The sequence below is a fragment of the Anopheles funestus genome, chromosome 2RL (genome assembly GCF_943734845.2).
Source record: "Anopheles funestus chromosome 2RL, idAnoFuneDA-416_04, whole genome shotgun sequence".
Taxonomy (NCBI): Eukaryota; Metazoa; Arthropoda; class Insecta; order Diptera; family Culicidae; genus Anopheles; species Anopheles funestus.
In genome coordinates this window covers 71,717,855-71,736,887 of record NC_064598.1, presented here as the reverse complement: position 1 = coordinate 71,736,887, position 19,033 = coordinate 71,717,855, and positions in this window count along the sequence as shown.

Below are 19,033 nucleotides of genomic sequence, written 5' to 3'. Positions count from 1 at the left end.
TGAATGAATAAAATGAATGGAAGAAAAATGGTTCGGTCATGTTCGGTTTTGTATTCTTTTCAATACGAATCTGGATGATAAAACTATGTGTAAAGATACGGTCATTTTATGAAAACGGCAAGTGTATTACCTTGGTCAAGCAGTTTTTGTTACTAACAGTGGATTTGAGGGTTTGTGTAGTTCAGTTCATATTTTTGTACGTCGCTATCTATTTATGTTATCCCTGTTGTCTGCAGATTTATTGTGTACTTCTTGAATTTGCTAACCATGATAACCATGTTTTATACTTTACCAAAACTTCAGAAGATTTAAGTTTTAGTCAAGTTACATACAACAATGATGTACAATGATGTAAAATTGTAGCCACTCTGCTACATATAAATTGATTTATAGTGTTATTATGTAATTTTAAACCACCATTGCGAATGCCTGGACCTCCAGAGCGGTTTTGAGTCATTGCTAAGGGCATTTGTATTTGTATTTATTTATTTAAAATTGTACGCCTGAAGAGGTTTAACAAAATGACTTATAAACTGAACTTATAAATTAAAAGCATGACTAAAGCTCCTATTAACGCGGAAGCAAGGAAATGGGAGGATCAGATAACTGATAGGATAGGGATAGGAGAATAGGGAATGAAAGGATGTAAAGGAGGAGTTAAAATCGAAGAGTCAAACATAAGCCTTGTTCTAAAAACACGGTCCTGTTGTACGGAACCGACGCCGTTTATCACATACATCACCGGCCCGTACCCTGCGGCAAAGGAATTATCTAAACCGTTATTTAAGTTTAATCAAAATGAAAGAACAATTTCATACCTTAATTAGGCGACGACAAGGTTAATGCAGGATACCAATGCGGAATTCTTTTAAGATCGTTTTTTGTTTTAGTCTGTTTAGTGTAAAGATTAAAGTGCTTAAAATTGTTTGAAGATGGTTTGACAAAGAAGAATGGAAACACAATTTGTGGCTTTGTACGCTGTGGGTTAAAATCCGAAAAAAAGTTAGGTTTTTTTGTCGCATTTGCAAATGCTATAAATCCTGGCGCTAAAATTGGATTTGGTTTATGATGAACGAAGGGTTTCGTTAAGGAATTGTAGCTGTTAAAACTGTTTTGAACGAAAAGCCCAGGCAGGGCTGAGGTGGAGCTATTCTTCTGATTCACTAACGTTTCAGGTTTTCTTGAGGAAGTAGAACCTGTTGTTGTTCGCAGAGTCGATGTGCGAATCGAAACTGTAAAGCCAGGTGTAGTAGGATGTGCTGTTGTTGAAATAGTGGTAAAGGTTTGTTCGCTGGAAGACGATGCCGTAGTAGACTCGGTAGATGAAGATGTTTCTGTAGGTGCTGCGCTAGAGGACATAGTGGTGGTTGATTCGCTGGAAGACGATGCCGTTGTAGACTCGGTAGATGAAGATGTTTCTGTAGGTGCTGCGCTAGAGGACATCGTGGTGGTTGATTCGCTGGAAGACGATGCCGTGGTAGACTCTGTAGATGAAGATGTTTCTATAGGTGCTCCGCTAGAGGACATCGTGGTGGTTGATTCGCTGGAAGACGATGCCGCGGTAGACTCTGTAGATGAAGATGTTTCTGTGGGTGCTGCGCTAGAGGACATAGTGGTGGTTGATTCGCTCGATGATGATGCCGTGGTAGACTCGGTAGATGAAGATGTTTCTGTGGGTGCTGCGCTAGAGGACATAGTGGTGGTTGATTCGCTCGATGATGCCGTGGTAGACTCGGTAGATGAAGATGTTTCTGTAGGTGCTGCGCTAGAGGACATAGTGGTGGTTGATTCGCTGGAAGACGATGCCGTGGTAGACTCGGTAGATGAAGATGTTTCTGTAGGTGCTCCGCTAGAGGTCATAGTGGTGGTTGATTCGCTGGAAGACGATGCTGTGGTAGACTCGGTAGATGAAGATGTTTCTGTGGGTGCTGCGCTAGAGGACATAGTGGTGGTTGATTCGCTGGAAGACGATGCCGTGGTAGACTCGGTAGATGAAGATGTTTCTGTAGGTGCTCCGCTAGAGGACATAGTGGTGGTTGATTCGCTGGAAGACGATGCTGTGGTAGACTCGGTAGATGAAGATGTTTCTGTAGGTGCTGCGCTAGAGGACATAGTGGTGGTTGATTCGCTCGAAGATGATGCCGTGGTAGACTCGGTAGATGAAGATGTTTCTGTAGGTGCTGCGCTAGAGGACATCGTGGTGGTTGATTCGCAGGAAGACGATGCCGTGGTAGACTCTGTAGATGAAGATGTTTCTATAGGTGCTCCGCTAGAGGACATCGTGGTGGTTGATTCGCTGGAAGACGATGCCGTGGTAGACTCTGTAGATGAAGATGTTTCTGTGGGTGCTGCGCTAGAGGACATAGTGGTGGTTGATTCGCTCGATGATGATGCCGTGGTAGACTCGGTAGATGAAGATGTTTCTGTGGGTGCTGCGCTAGAGCACATAGTGGAGGTTGATTCGCTCGAAGATGATGCCGTAGTAGACTCGGTAGATGAAGATGTTTCTGTAGGTGCTCCGCTAGAGGACATAGTGGTGGTTGATTCGCTGGAAGACGATGCCGTGGTAGACTCGGTAGATGAAGATGTTTCTGTAGGTGCTCCGCTAGAGGACATAGTGGTGGTTGATTCGCTGGAAGACGATGCCGTGGTAGACTCGGTAGATGAAGATGTTTCAGTGGGTGCTGCGCTAGAGGACATAGTGGTGGTTGATTCGCTCGATGATGCCGTGGTAGACTCGGTAGATGAAGATGTTTCTGTAGGTGCTGCGCTAGAGGACATAGTGGTGGTTGATTCGCTGGAAGACGATGCCGTAGTAGACTCGGTAGATGAAGATGTTTCTGTGGGTGCTGCGCTAGAGGACATCGTGGTGGTTGATTCGCTGGAAGACGATGCTGTGGTAGACTCGGTTGATGAAGATGTTTCTGTAGGTGCTCCGCTAGAGGGCATAGTGGTGGTTGATTCGCTCGATGATGATGCCGTAGTAAACTCGGTAGATGAAGATGTTTCTGTAGGTGCTCCGCTAGAGGACATAGTGGTGGTTGATTCGCTCGATGATGATGCCGTGGTAGACTCGGTAGATGAAGATGTTTCTGTGGGTGCTGCGCTAGAGGACATAGTGGAGGTTGATTCGCTCGAAGATGATGCCGTAGTAGACTCGGTAGATGAAGATGTTTCTGTAGGTGCTCCGCTAGAGGACATAGTGGTGGTTGATTCGCTGGAAGACGATGCCGTGGTAGACTCGGTAGATGAAGATGTTTCTGTAGGTGCTGCGCTAGAGGACATCGTGGTGGTTGATTCGCTGGAAGACGATGCCGTGGTAGACTCGGTAGATGAAGATGTTTCTGTAGGTGCTGCGCTAGAGGACATAGTGGTGGTTGATTCGCTCGAAGATGATGCCGTAGTAGACTCGGTAGATGAAGATGTTTCTGTAGGTGCTGCGCTAGAGGACATAGTGGTGGTTGATTCGCTGGAAGACGATGCCGTGGTAGACTCGGTAGATGAAGATGTTTCTGTAGGTGCTGAGCTAGAGGACATAGTGGTGGTAGATTCGCTCGAAGACGATGCCGTGGTAGACTCGGTAGATGAAGATGTTTCTGTAGGTGCTCCGCTAGAGGACATAGTGGTGGTTGATTCGCTCGAAGATGATGCCGTGGTAGACTCGGTAGATGAAGATGTTTCTGTAGGTGCTGCGCTAGAGGACATCGTGGTGGTTGATTCGCTGGAAGACGATGCCGTGGTAGACTCGGTAGATGAAGATGTTTCTGTAGGTGCTGCGCTAGAAGACATAGTGGTGGTTGATTCGCTGGAAGACAATGCCGTAGTAGACTCGGTAGATGAAGATGTTTCTGTGGGTGCTGCGCTAGAGGACATAGTGGTGGTTGGTTCGCTCGAAGACGATGCCGTGGTAGACTCGGTAGATGAAGATGTTTCTGTAGGTGCTTCGCTAGAGGACATAGTGGTGGTTGATTCGCTGGAAGACGATGCCGTGGTAGACTCGGTAGATGAAGATGTTTCTGTAGGTGCTGCGCTAGAGGACATAGTGGTGGTTGATTCGCTGGAAGACGATGCCGTGGTAGACTCGGTAGATGAAGATGTTTCTGTAGGTGTTGCGCTAGAGGACATCGTGGTGGTTGATTCGCTGGAAGACGATGCTGTGGTAGACTCGGTAGATGAAGATGTTTCTGTAGGTGCTCCGCTAGAGGACATAGTGGTGGTTGATTCGCTCGATGATGATGCCGTAGTAGACTCGGTAGATGAAGATGTTTCTGTAGGTGCTCCGCTAGAGGGCATAGTGGTGGTTGATTCGCTCGATGATGATGCCGTGGTAGACTCGGTAGATGAAGATGTTTCTGTAGGTGCTCCGCTAGAGGACATAGTGGTGGTTGATTCGCTCGAAGATGATGCCGTAGTAGACTCGGTAGATGAAGATGTTTCTGTAGGTGCTGCGCTAGAGGACATCGTGGTGGTTGATTCGCTGGAAGACGATGCCGTGGTAGACTCGGTAGATGAAGATGTTTCTGTAGGTGCTGCGCTAGAGGACATAGTGGTGGTTGGTTCGCTGGAAGACAATGCCGTAGTAGACTCGGTAGATGAAGATGTTTCTGTGGGTGCTGCGCTAGAGGACATAGTGGTGGTTGATTCGCTTGATGATGATGCCGTAGTAGACTCGGTAGATGAAGATGTTTCTGTGGGTGCTGCGCTAGAGGACATAGTGGTGGTTGATTCGCTGGAAGACGATGCCGTAGTAGACTCGGTAGATGAAGATGTTTCTGTGGGTGCTGCGCTAGAGGACATAGTGGTGGTTGATTCGCTGGAAGACGATGCCGTGGTAGACTCGGTAGATGAAGATGTTTCTGTAGGTGCTGCGCTAGAGGACATAGTGGTGGTTGATTCGCTGGAAGACGATGCTGTGGTAGACTCGGTAGATGAAGATGTTTCTGTAGGTGCTCCGCTAGAGGGCATAGTGGTGGTTGATTCGCTCGATGATGATGCCGTAGTAGACTCGGTAGATGAAGATGTTTCTGTAGGTGCTCCGCTAGAGGACATAGTGGTGGTTGATTCGCTCGATGATGATGCCGTAGTAGACTCGGTAGATGAAGATGTTTCTGTAGGTGCTGCGCTAGAGGACATCGTGGTGGTTGATTCGCTGGAAGACGATGCCGTAGTAGACTCGGTAGATGAAGATGTTTCTGTGGGTGCTGCGCTAGAGGACATCGTGGTGGTTGATTCGCTCGATGATGATGCCGTGGTAGACTCGGTAGATGAAGATGTTTCTGTAGGTGCTGCGCTAGAGGACATCGTGGTGGTTGATTCGCTGGAAGACGATGCCGTGGTAGACTCGGTAGATGAAGATGTTTCTGTAGGTGCTGCGCTAGAGGACATCGTGGTGGTTGATTCGCTCGAAGATGATGCCGTGGTAGACTCGATAGATGAAGATGTTTCTGTGGGTGCTGCGCTAGAGGTCATAGTGGTGGTTGATTCGCTCGATGATGATGCCGTAGTAGACTCGGTAGATGAAGATGTTTCTGTGGGTGCTGCGCTAGAGGACATAGTGGTGGTTGATTCGCTCGAAGATGATGCCGTGGTAGACTCGGTAGATGAAGATGTTTCTGTAGGTGCTGCGCTAGAGGACATAGTGGTGGTTGATTCGCTCGAAGATGATGCCGTGGTAGACTCGGTAGATGAAGATGTTTCTGTGGGTGCTGCGCTAGAGGACATAGTGGTGGTTGATTCGCTGGAAGACGATGCCGTGGTAGACTCGGTAGATGAAGATGTTTCTGTAGGTGCTCCGCTTGAGGACATAGTGGTGGTTGATTCGCTCGAAGATGATGCTGTGGTAGACTCGGTAGATGAAGATGTTTCTGTAGGTGCTGCGCTAGAGGACATAGTGGTGGTTGATTCGCTGGAAGACGATGCCGTGGTAGACTCGGTAGATGAAGATGTTTCTGTAGGTGCTGCGCTAGAGGACATAGTGGTGGTTGATTCGCTGGAAGACGATGCTGTGGTAGACTCGGTAGATGAAGATGTTTCTGTAGGTGCTCCGCTAGAGGGCATAGTGGTGGTTGATTCGCTCGATGATGATGCCGTAGTAGACTCGGTAGATGAAGATGTTTCTGTAGGTGCTCCGCTAGAGGACATAGTGGTGGTTGATTCGCTCGAAGATGATGCCGTGGTAGACTCGGTAGATGAAGATGTTTCTGTAGGTGCTGCGCTAGAGGACATCGTGGTGGTTGATTCGCTGGAAGACGATGCCGTGGTAGACTCGGTAGATGAAGATGTTTCTGTAGGTGCTGCGCTAGAGGACATAGTGGTGGTTGATTCGCTGGAAGACGATGCTGTGGTAGACTCGGTAGATGAAGATGTTTCTGTAGGTGCTCCGCTAGAGGGCATAGTGGTGGTTGATTCGCTCGATGATGATGCCGTAGTAGACTCGGTAGATGAAGATGTTTCTGTAGGTGCTCCGCTAGAGGACATCGTGGTGGTTGATTCGCTCGAAGACGATGCCGTGGTAGACTCGGTAGATGAAGATGTTTCAGTGGGTGCTGCGCTAGAGGTCATAGTGGTGGTTGATTCGCTCGAAGATGATGCCGTAGTAGACTCGGTAGATGAAGATGTTTCTGTAGGTGCTCCGCTAGAGGACATAGTGGTGGTTGATTCGCTCGAAGACGATGCCGTGGTAGACTCGGTAGATGAAGATGTTTCTGTAGGTGCTGCGCTAGAGGACATCGTGGTGGTTGATTCGCTGGAAGACGATGCCGTGGTAGACTCGGTAGATGAAGATGTTTCTGTAGGTGCTGCGCTAGAGGACATAGTGGTGGTTGATTCGCTGGAAGACGATGCTGTGGTAGACTCGGTAGATGAAGATGTTTCTGTAGGTGCTCCGCTAGAGGGCATAGTGGTGGTTGATTCGCTCGATGATGATGCCGTAGTAGACTCGGTAGATGAAGATGTTTCTGTAGGTGCTCCGCTAGAGGACATCGTGGTGGTTGATTCGCTCGAAGACGATGCCGTGGTAGACTCGGTAGATGAAGATGTTTCAGTGGGTGCTGCGCTAGAGGTCATAGTGGTGGTTGATTCGCTCGAAGATGATGCCGTAGTAGACTCGGTAGATGAAGATGTTTCTGTAGGTGTTGCGCTAGAGGACATAGTGGTGGTTGATTCGCTCGATGATGATGCCGTGGTAGACTCGATAGATGAAGATGTTTCTGTGGGTGCTGCGCTAGAGGACATAGTGGTGGTTGATTCGCTCGAAGATGATGCCGTGGTAGACTCGGTAGATGAAGATGTTTCTGTGGGTGCTGCGCTAGAGGACATAGTGGTGGTTGATTCGCTCGATGATGATGCCGTAGTAGACTCGGTAGATGAAGATGTTTCTGTGGGTGCTGCGCTAGAGGACATAGTGGTGGTTGATTCGCTCGATGATGATGCCGTAGTAGACTCGGTAGATGAAGATGTTTCTGTAGGTGCTGCGCTGGAAGACGATGCCGTGGTAGACTCGGTAGATGAAGATGTTTCTGTAGGTGCTCCGCTAGAGGACATAGTGGTGGTTGATTCGCTCGATGATGATGCCGTGGTAGACTCGATAGATGAAAATGTTTCTGTGGGTGCTGCGCTAGAGGACATAGTGGTGGTTGATTCGCTCGATGATGATGCCGTGGTAGACTCGGTAGATGAAGATGTTTCTGTGGGTGCTGCGCTAGAGGACATAGTGGTGGTTGATTCGCTCGATGATGATGCCGTAGTAGACTCGGTAGATGAAGATGTTTCTGTAGGTGCTGCGCTGGAAGACGATGCCGTGGTAGACTCGGTAGATGAAGATGTTTCTGTGGGTGCTCCGCTAGAGGGCATAGTGGTGGTTGATTCGCTGGAAGACGATGCCGTGGTAGACTCGGTAGATGAAGATGTTTCAGTGGGTGCTGCGCTAGAGGGCATAGTGGTGGTTGATTCGCTCGATGATGATGCCGTGGTAGACTCGGTAGATGAAGATGTTTCTGTAGGTGCTGCGCTAGAGGACATCGTGGTGGTTGATTCGCTGGAAGACGATGCCGTGGTAGACTCGGTAGATGAAGATGTTTCTGTAGGTGCTGCGCTAGAGGACATAGTGGTGGTTGATTCGCTCGATGATGATGCCGTAGTAGACTCGGTAGATGAAGATGTTTCTGTAGGTGCTCCGCTAGAGGACATAGTGGTGGTTGATTCGCTAGATGATGATGCCGTGGTAGACTCGATAGATGAAGATGTTTCTGTGGGTGCTGCGCTAGAGGACATAGTGGTGGTTGATTCGCTCGATGATGATGCCGTAGTAGACTCGGTAGATGAAGATGTTTCTGTAGGTGCTCCGCTAGAGGACATAGTGGTGGTTGATTCGCTCGATGATGATGCCGTGGTAGACTCGGTAGATGAAGATGTTTCTGTAGGTGCTGCGCTAGAGGACATCGTGGTGGTTGATTCGCTGGAAGACGATGCTGTGGTAGACTCGATAGATGAAGATGTTTCTGTAGGTGCTCCGCTAGAGGGCATAGTGGTGGTTGATTCGCTCGATGATGATGCCGTAGTAGACTCGGTAGATGAAGATGTTTCTGTAGGTGCTCCGCTAGAGGACATCGTGGTGGTTGATTCGCTCGAAGATGATGCCGTGGTAGACTCGATAGATGAAGATGTTTCTGTGGGTGCTGCGCTAGAGGTCATAGTGGTGGTTGATTCGCTCGAAGATGATGCCGTAGTAGACTCGGTAGATGAAGATGTTTCTGTAGGTGCTCCGCTAGAGGACATAGTGGTGGTTGATTCGCTGGAAGACGATGCCGTAGTAGACTCGGTAGATGAAGATGTTTCTGTAGATGCTGCGCTAGAGGACATAGTGGTGGTTGATTCGCTGGAAGACGATGCCGTAGTAGACTCGGTAGATGAAGATGTTTCTGTAGGTGCTCCGCTAGAGGACATAGTGGTGGTTGATTCGCTCGATGATGATGCCGTAGTAGACTCGGTAGAGGAAGATGTTTCTGTAGGCGTTCCGTTAGAGGACATAGTGGTGGTTGCTTCGCTAGAGGACATAGTAATTGTGGTTTGGGTGTTTGGTGGTAGAGTTGTTACAGCGTTGGGTGGGATTGTTTGAGTGCCTATGGTTGATGGCGTTGTTGTTTGTGTTATCGGTGTTGTTGTCAGTATGTTACAATATCCTGAAACTTCCGCTCCGTTTCGAAACCTTCTTGTTGTTTTATCATATATTTTTATTGTTATATCTGATTCCCGCAAAGCTCCAGTGACATCTACTGCAGTTGTTACTCCTTGTGCATTGACCATTAGGAATGCTATTCCTTTATTGGAATCCTGTACTTGGCAGATATTAAATTTGTAAAACATAAATGAAGAACAATTATGTTAAAATTTTAATGTTTGCTTTATTCGTGTTTTGCTATTGGTTTAACTTAAGAATGAGGCAAATTTTATTGTATCAATTTTGTGAAGGTACTAGGAATTTGTATAGGTAGATTATTTCGCTTACATAATTCAGATAACTTTAGCTTGGTTTGAATCTCCTTTTTGTCTCATTATTTTTGGTTTTACTTTTTGGGTCGTTGTTGAATAGTCAGTCTTGCTTTCGGAAAATATGCTCAAAGTGGATTTTGTTTGGCAACAAAATTTGCTTGGAACCAAGTGAATTTATTTGCTAGAAACAAATCACTTTTACAAAATGATCAAAGCTCTTTGGTAAAGCATCTGGCAGTTTTAAATTTCTAACAAACGAAAAAATAATTTATGTAACCAAATCGCTTCTATTTTAATGTGTGATTCTATCAAAACTAACATCAATACTATAGCACCCAATTTCTGTTGTTTTGTGGCCAAAAATGTATAAATAAACAAAAGTATTTCGCTGGCAACGAATTCATCTCTTCTATTCGTATAGCATATGTTGTATTGCTAACTTTTTTTTGATAATAATTTTAATTTTTTATCTGTTTTGGAACGGCCAAGACATTAATTTTACGACGTAGCAAGGTAGTCAAAGCTTTCCTACGGAGGGACGGTCCAGATGAGATTTGATATCCGGTTCTGTCTTGTGGAACAGGCGCTGTTCGGCTATATGGCTACTGACTGTCCGGCTATATGGGAAAAGCAAGTCTAGTAAGCCAGAAATGACCGGCATGACCTTAGGGGTCGTTGAGTCAAGAAGAAGAAGATAGTCCTCTGGTACATGGGCTTTGTGGAAAACTGACGAAAACCCTCTTAGCCACGTTCGAGAGGAAGATGCTCGGAAGGAGTTTTTGGCTCAGTATGTGTTTAAGGATAACGAAGGAAGGAACAGGAAGGAGCCGCTATAATGACGACCGTTCGTGTCAAAACAGCATTACATTTCATTCCGATTATACGATCATAGGGATTTTTCGATGGTTATAGAATAAGCACTATAGTTTCTTTACACATGTTGGTATCAAAACATTTCCATTAGAATGTTGAATAAATTGAAAAGAAAAAAACAATTTTAACTATTATGTAAACGCTTCCAGTATGATACATGATTTCTTTTTTTAATGCAGCATAGCATTTCAAACACTTTGCTGTAACAGCAATTTATATTAGGTTCTTCTTTGTCGAATTTAAGCTTACATGACTGGACCTGTATCAAATCCATACAGTACCTTCATCAGCAGGACTGACTGCTCTGCTATGGATACATAAAGTCAAGGAAAGCCAGAAATGGCAGGCTTGAATAGCTTTGAAGCGTATTACATATTTCACAATAGGCCGCACTACACCTATATAATGAGGCAACGCAGGGTGCGATAAGTTCGGTTCACCACGATCACATTTTACTCATTTTGCTTTCAGCTTGTAAAACTATTAATAGCTACTTGCACTCATATCACTGTACATATATTTTCATCTTTTGCGTACCTTTTTTATTTGTACGACTTCCGGGCTAATAGCTCCAGCAAATATTCTATTGTAGTAGCACATAACTAATTCCGTATCATATACACCGAACGTAAACACTTCAGAGGCCACCAATCGCAAACAACAAACTGTAACAAAAATCGCTGTAAGCATATGCTGCATGATTCGTTGCTACTTTACACATTGAATTTTCACGCTTAACTGATATTCCGAAAACATTTCATCGGTCTTATAAAGCTTTCTTGCGTCCTACGCCTTTCTAAGGCTAAGGATTCGTTTGCAATCTAGAATTCGTCGCCAGAAAATGAAATATGCCATAAAACGATTTTTTTTCTGCCACAACTGGATAAAATTATTAAACGTTCTTTCTTTTCATACGTACATTTTTACAGATCCTCAAGAAAGCGTTGAAGAAAGTCAAAAATAATTATTCCACCATTCCTTTCACCTTTGGCTGGGAATTAAAACAGCAAACGCAAACTAAGTACTATGACATATTTTAAAGTATTAAAACTGCAATATTAACATTATGCTTTGTAGAGATTTACCTTAATTTTCATATTTAAACTGCTCGAATTATCAACCGTCCAATTGCTTCGTTCTCAATACATATTTCGTTGTAACGCTATTGGATTCCAGCCTCACACATGGCTGCCCCTTCGGTATTGCCGAAACGTTACTTTAATTACAATTATTTTATTGATCGCGACACGGTAACAGATTCTGATTTTCAGATTGTTCTTTTTATTGTTTTCTGCATATTCTGAATGCACGTGTTTCGGGCGGCAGCATAAAAATGTAGAACGATATAGTCTGAAACGAGTAAGGTTATGCTTGAGTCGTTAAGGGTTTTTAAAATCAGTTATAATTTTGTTTATGTCTCATTAATTTCTTACAGTACGGTTATGAGCCTTTCGACTCATTTCGAAAGATTGAGCGAATTTAGGAGAAAAGTCAGTTGGGAGAAATGAAAATTAACTGCAATATTCACCGCATTAACCAGTTTACTTGTTCTTTATTTTGAATTGTATACATTTTTTGTGAGAAAAAGTTGTCCAAAGATTTGTTTTATGTTCTATTTTTTATTTTGGTAACTAAAATTTTTATCAGTGCTAAATATCTAGGAAACTTAATTTAATAACTTTGAATAATTAAATATGTTTTGCTACATTTCATGGGTTTTAAAATTCACAACGTTCACTGCAAAAGTAAACATTTTCTCGATCGTTTAATGTTTTATTGATTGTACTTATTTGGTTCTACCATGTGTCCATACATGTGAGACAGAATACAGCCAAAGGAAAACACGAAAATCAGGTTGAAAAACATATGAAAGACCTGCCAATAAGATAGATGCGAACGATGGAACAATACATTGCAATGGAATAAAGCAATTGAATTAATTGTTCAGTGAATGCTTGGCTACAAGAATCATAAAATTTAAAGCAGAAAACTAACAAAAATGTATTCGGTCGTACAAAAGCGAAAATTCGCAAAGAAAAACTGATAATGGATGTGGGAAACATACTTCGGAACTGCGTTACGCAATCTGCTGATCTCGTGGCAAGGCGTTCGATATGATACAGCGATGATCAGGGAAATATTATAAGAGTGAATTGTCCCTGAAACCTGTGAATATTTTACAACTTTCAACGTATCAAATGGCCCAAATAAGGATAGATATCTTTGAAGGAGATCCTAGAGAAGATCATAAGAACGAGGAATCTTTTATGTATCCTATCAGCACGAGAGTAATATTTCCAATGGTGTTAGTATTTCGTTTAGTGTTGGGTCAAGTAGCTCTTTTGCAAGAGCAGAGCGCACCGCTCTCGCTCTCTGAAGTGTGCGGTGCGCTTGAGTTAGCTCCACACGGAGCGCTGCACGCAGGAGCGATTGTGGGATCCGCTCCCAGGAGCGAAGTTTAGCATCACAAGGAGCATTGCACGCAGGAGCGATTTTCCGATGAATTCTTAGGAAATTTTCAATTTTTTTTTTTTATTTTTTTATAATTTTTTATTCTTTTTTTATTTAAAGCTTTATTTGAGTGAAAAAAAAACTTATTTCTACCAATTCGCTTTAAAATAAATCAATTTATAAAATTTAGGTAAATTTCCCCAAAAAACGTAAGGCCTTAAGAAATTTTCAAATTTTTAGAATTTTTTATTGTTTTATTTTTTTTATTTTTTTTTTATTGAAAGCATTATTTGAGTTAAAAGAAATTTATTCGACCAACTTCCAAAATTCCCTAAATTTCCCAAAAAAAAGCTAAGGCTATAGCTAGTGTTGGGTGAAGTAGCTCTACGAAAAAACGTTGTTGTCATTTAGAAAAAGTCGAAAAAAGCAATAATAAACAAGTCAGAAAACAAAGAAAACTAATGTATGTAGTGTGTACTAAACTAAAAAAAATAATATTCACTACAGCCTGAGTTATTACAGTTTTAAGGCGAAAAAGTTCCATTCGCCATACAAATTGTATGGCATACCGGGTATGCCGGTCGTAGACTTGAGGATGTAAATTTGGTCGTAGACATTACGGTTAAGCATCACTCCAGGCATGCTAACAGATTGAAAACACAGGTAGCTTTGAGAAAAACTGTTCTCGACTGCTTAAGCGCTGAACTGAGCCAAGGCTGATCTTGTGAAGACTGGTCTTGTAGATGTTGGTCTCGTATATCAGTGGTCCCCAACCTATGGTCCGCGGACCACTTGTCCGTACGAGTCCGTTCATAGGCGGCACATGTGGGCCGCGATATACTTACGTCGAACAAAAAGTGGTCCGCGGTACTAAAAAGGTTGGAGAGCACTGTCGTAGATGATCACACGATGAACTGAAGCTGTTAACTAAGTTTTGGACGCAGGATGATCTCCTTTTATACGGGAAATCTGGAATTTCCGGAATCCTTTTCGGATCAAGCTCGCATAGTTTTTTCTGTTTTCCTCTTAATATTTTACAGTACTTATTTATAGGTTTTAAGAATTGTAAGAAAAAACTACGTTATCTTTCGTCGTTTTTTGCTAGGATTACATCTATGTTATTACGTATTTTGTACAAAATTCTGTCCTCATTGTAGTCTTCGCAGTCTGCTAGGAGATGCCATATTGTTATTATTTTCCTTCACTAGTGTAGCGACCGTGGCCGCAACGACTTGTCGCTACGTGTAGACGCGACATAATTTGCTATACACGAATGAGCGATCGGGACGACGGAAGGCGGCTGATAGGCGAACGAGCGATCGGGACGACGGAAGGCGGCTGATAGGCGAACGATCGATCGGGATGATGGAAGAAGGATGATGGAGATTTATTCTGGTGTAGGCATAGCATGCGTGTAGAGGTATCCGAGTAAAGAAAATAAAGTAAAGTTGTGTAGTGGCCTATTCATATGGTGACAGCGGTAAAGCGCAGAAATTTAGCGCATATTGCATTTCTGGCTGGTGTTAAAACTAATAATTGGTGGAGGTGTAAATTTATTAATTATAAACGTAAGTAAGTGGTGAAGGTAATCGCAGCGTCATACACAGTGGTAACGGACAAGTGAAATTTGGTATATAATATTTTTTTTTATTTTTTATTAATATTGGTTGCATGTTAGTTTTCAATTCATTAAATAGTGTCTTATAAGATAGAATATAAAATACGTAAATAAGGATATATAGGTATACGTTTAAATTGATATATTTTTTTATAATCCTCCATTTGTTCTTGACCTCGGGGTAAAAGGGTAATGAACGACAGGGTGTTGGCACTTAGAAACAGAGCTGTTCAGATTAACACTGGTAGCAACAGTCTTAACAATATTCGTGAAATTTCTAAGGAACCAAATTTTAATTCAACCGCACACAGCGAATCTGCCTTAATCAAAGAATATAATTACAAGGAACGACTGGAAATACTTAAGGCAGAATTTTTTAATCAAAGTATTGAAATAGATAGAGCCTTAAACGCTACAAACTTCAAAATGGCGTATGAATTTCCACTGAAAAAGGCTATGCTTGGCATTCCGGAGTATAATGGGAAGAGTAAAAATTTAGACGGATTTCTTTACCAAGTGGAATACTTTGCGAGACAAATTCCTGTAGGAGAATCTGAAGAGGATTTAATTCGGGTCGTGCTATTAAAATTAAAAGGCGATGCTGCGGGATTTTTTAATCGCATAGTGAGTGACACGTGGGAAAATGTAAAATCAAATTTAATAAAGCAATTCGGTGAAAAGATATATTTGGAAGATATTTTCCATAAAGTGGAAACGTTGAAACAGGGAATAAATGAAACGTTTTTAAAATACAAAGAGCGAGCGTTGGAGCTTAGGGATCACATAATAGAGAATGATTCGAAAAATGAGGATGATTCCTATGCGATTAAAAATCTAAAAATACATTTTCTAGCCGGTTTGAAGAATACACAATTGAAAACTCTAGCAAGAACAAACAAGCACTTGGAATTCATTGATCTCTTAGAATATCTCGAAGAAGAAGTCGTCCACATAGAGCACATGCAGAAAATCGAGGAACGATTGAAAGATACGGATACATCTAACAGTGTGGAAAATCAGAATTTGGAATTAAGCAATAAGGCAAATAACCAAAATGCATGTACAAATATTGCAAATTCGACTAACAAACACGTGCAAAACGCGGAATATGGAACAAGTTGTCCGAATGAAAGTTTAAGTGATAACGGTAGAACGCGCTGCGATAATGGGATAGGTAGAATTAACACTTTAGATACTAGTAATTTTGGTCCACCACAGCACAATAGCACTACATTTAATCCAAATAATACTAACTTTAATAACAATTTTTCTCGGCCACGAAGATATTACACTTATAGAAACAATTACGCACAACAGTCACCACATTTTGTAAATAATTCTTCACAAAGGCCTTCACAACAAAACACTTATAATCAACAAAATTCACAACAAAACACATACAGCTCGTACAGAAAAAACTAATAAATGGAACACTGGCTAAGACAAATAAAAATGCTAGTGTTCCCACGCAGTATAAAAATTTATATCATTTCAACCAACTTGAAGCAGAGGTAAAGAAAAACCAACCTATGGGCATTAGTGAAAGTATAGAAGGTTTTGAAACCTTGGAGATACATTCAACCAAAGACGGTAAATTAATGGTTCAAATATTATCGGGAAATTCAAACAAAAAGTGGTTGAATTATTTGATCGATTCGGGAGCCTGCTTCAATGCCTTGAGTTGGGGTGCAGTAAAAGAGCTTGGGGTCTCTTCAATTAATTACAACGAAAAATTAACATTATGTAGTTTTGATGGGAAATTGTCAAAAACAATGGGATCTGTTCTCATTAACATGTATGTTGGAAAAACGGTTTACAGGACAAAGTTCCATATAGTAGAAACTCTTTTCGTCCCAGGTATAATTGGTGCAGAATTTTTAAGGGAATATACGAGTCGGATTGGTGAAAGATTCCAAAGCATAACTCTAAAGGTACCATCAAATGAAAAAGAAGAGGAAGTTAAAGAAGGAAATGAAAGCGTGTTGACTGAAAATTGCGAATTACAAGAAAATTTGGAATTGCTTCCACACATGGAGAAACAATACACTGATTGTGATTTGATAGAAAGAAGATTGGAAAGAGAATTGATAGGAGATGAGAGATATATGGAGCTAGTTAGCAAAATAAAGATGAAGCATTTAAATACGGAAAAGTCGAATAATATGAAAAAAATTATCTCTGACTTTAAAGATATTTTTTACTTGCCAGGTGATAAACTGACGTACACTCCTGTGGCATCACATGAAATAGAGACGACTTCGAATATTCCCATTTACAAAAGACAGTACAGATTTCCGGCAGCATTAAATCAAATCATGGAAGAACAGATAGAGGAAATGCTTAAACAACATATAATCAGACCAAGCAAAAGCCCATGGAATGCACCTGTAATGTGTATACCAAAAAAATCAGATCAGGATGGGGAACGAAAATATAGAATTGTGGTTGATTTCCGTGCACTTAACCAAATAACTAAGCCATTTATCTATCCCATTCCTAGGATAGATGATATAATGGATAACATTGGAAATAGCAAATATTTTTCCACGATAGACCTCAAGTCAGGTTTTTTTCAAATACCCATAGCTGAGAAAGACGCAGATAAAACAGCATTTTCGACGTCGAAAGGGCATTATGAATTTTTACGCATGCCCATGGGACTTAAAAATAGTCCATCTACTTTCCAGAAGCTTATGAATACGGTTTTGTATACAATTCAACCGGTTAATGCATTCGTATATTTAGACGACATTGTGGTATTTGGGGAATCTGAGGAAGAGCACAATGAAAATTTGGAAAAAGTACTAAAGGGCTTAAAGGAATATAATCTTAAAATAGAACCATTAAAATGCAAGCTTCTACATACGGAGATAAACTATTTGGGACACACTATTAATGAACACGGTATAAAACCAACACAGGCAAACGTAAAGGCAATATTAGATATGCCAACACCACAAAACTTAAAAGAGCTACGTTCATTTTTAGGAACAATAAATTTTTATGGAAAATTTATTCCAAATGTTTCGGAAATTCGTAAACCACTTCATGATTTATTGAAGAAAAACGCTACGTTCGTTTGGAACAAAAATTGCGATCAGGCATTAAGTACATTGAAAAACATTCTAATTTCTGAACCAGTACTAGTCCGCCCAAACTACAAAGAAGTTTTTGTAATTACCACAGATGCAAGCGATTACGCTCTTGGTGCAGTGTTGACAAATGAAACATCAATGGAAAGACCAATCGCCTATGCTAGTAGGTCACTTGTAGGAGCAGAAAAGCGATATCATCCAATTGAAAAGGAACTATTAGCGATCGTGTGGGCAGTAGAATATTTCAAGCATTATATATATGGAAAAAAATTTATAATATACTCCGATCATAGGCCTTTAGTTTCAATATGGCGCCTTAAAGAAAATTCACCAATTTTATCTCGATTAAGGCTAAGATTGCAAGGTATAGAATGTGAAATAAGATATAAGAAAGGAAAAGAAAATGTAGTTGCTGATTTTTTATCACGCCTTCCAGAGGTGAAACAAAGCAAAACAGAAGATAAAATAAACAATACAGTCGCAGTAGTTACACGCCAACAAAAGAAAACTTTTGAAAAGGAGAGGATAGAAGAAAATACGAAGAATACTACACAAGAAGATCACTGGGGAGATTTATTAAACATAGACGTTGTGAATGAAGCAAGCGAAAAAGAAGTAAAAAGAAGAGAACATTTAGAACGTATGAAACAAGAAACAAAGAATAAATTCAAGAACTGTGAGTCAGATTCTGAAAAAGTTGAAGTTGATAAAAACGAAGTAGAAAGAGTGTTACAAGAATTTCACGATGCCCCTTTAGGAGGTCATGTGGGAGTAAGAAGAATGAAAAAACGAATCAAAGAGCTATTCTTTTGGAAAGCAATGGACAGGGATATAGAAAGATATGTAAAAGGATGCACATCGTGCCAACTAAATAAGATTGGACGATATAACAAGATACCTATGAAAATAACGACAACCTCAAAAAGTCCATTCGAAAAAATCTACATGGATATTGTCATTTTACCCGAATCAGAATCAGGGAATAAATATGGACTTGTTATGCAAGATGATTTAACGAGGTATTTAATAGTTACACCAATGGAGAATCAAGAGTCCGCAACTGTAGCCAAAGCGTTTGTTCAGGAATTGGTCTGTCTTGTAGGTGCCCCTATGGAAGTAGTAACGGATCAGGGTACTAACTTCATGAGCGAAGTTATGAAGGAAACATGCAAATTGTTGAAAATAAAAAAAATTAACACATCTGCTTATCATCCTCAAGCAAACGTAGTAGAAAGGGCAAATAGGGAACTGAAAATATATTTAAGACAGTTTGTTGGAAAAAACTACTGCACATGGGACAGTGTATTAAAATATTTCACTTTTGGCTACAACACAACGGTAAACTCCTCGACGGGATACACTCCATACGAGTTGATTTTTGGTAGGAAAGCGAGGATACCGACTTCGGTATATAATCAAAACGGCAAACGGACGTATAGCGATTTTTGCGAGGAATTAAAACATAAACTAACGGAAATGCACATAGTAACAAAAAGAAATCAAATAA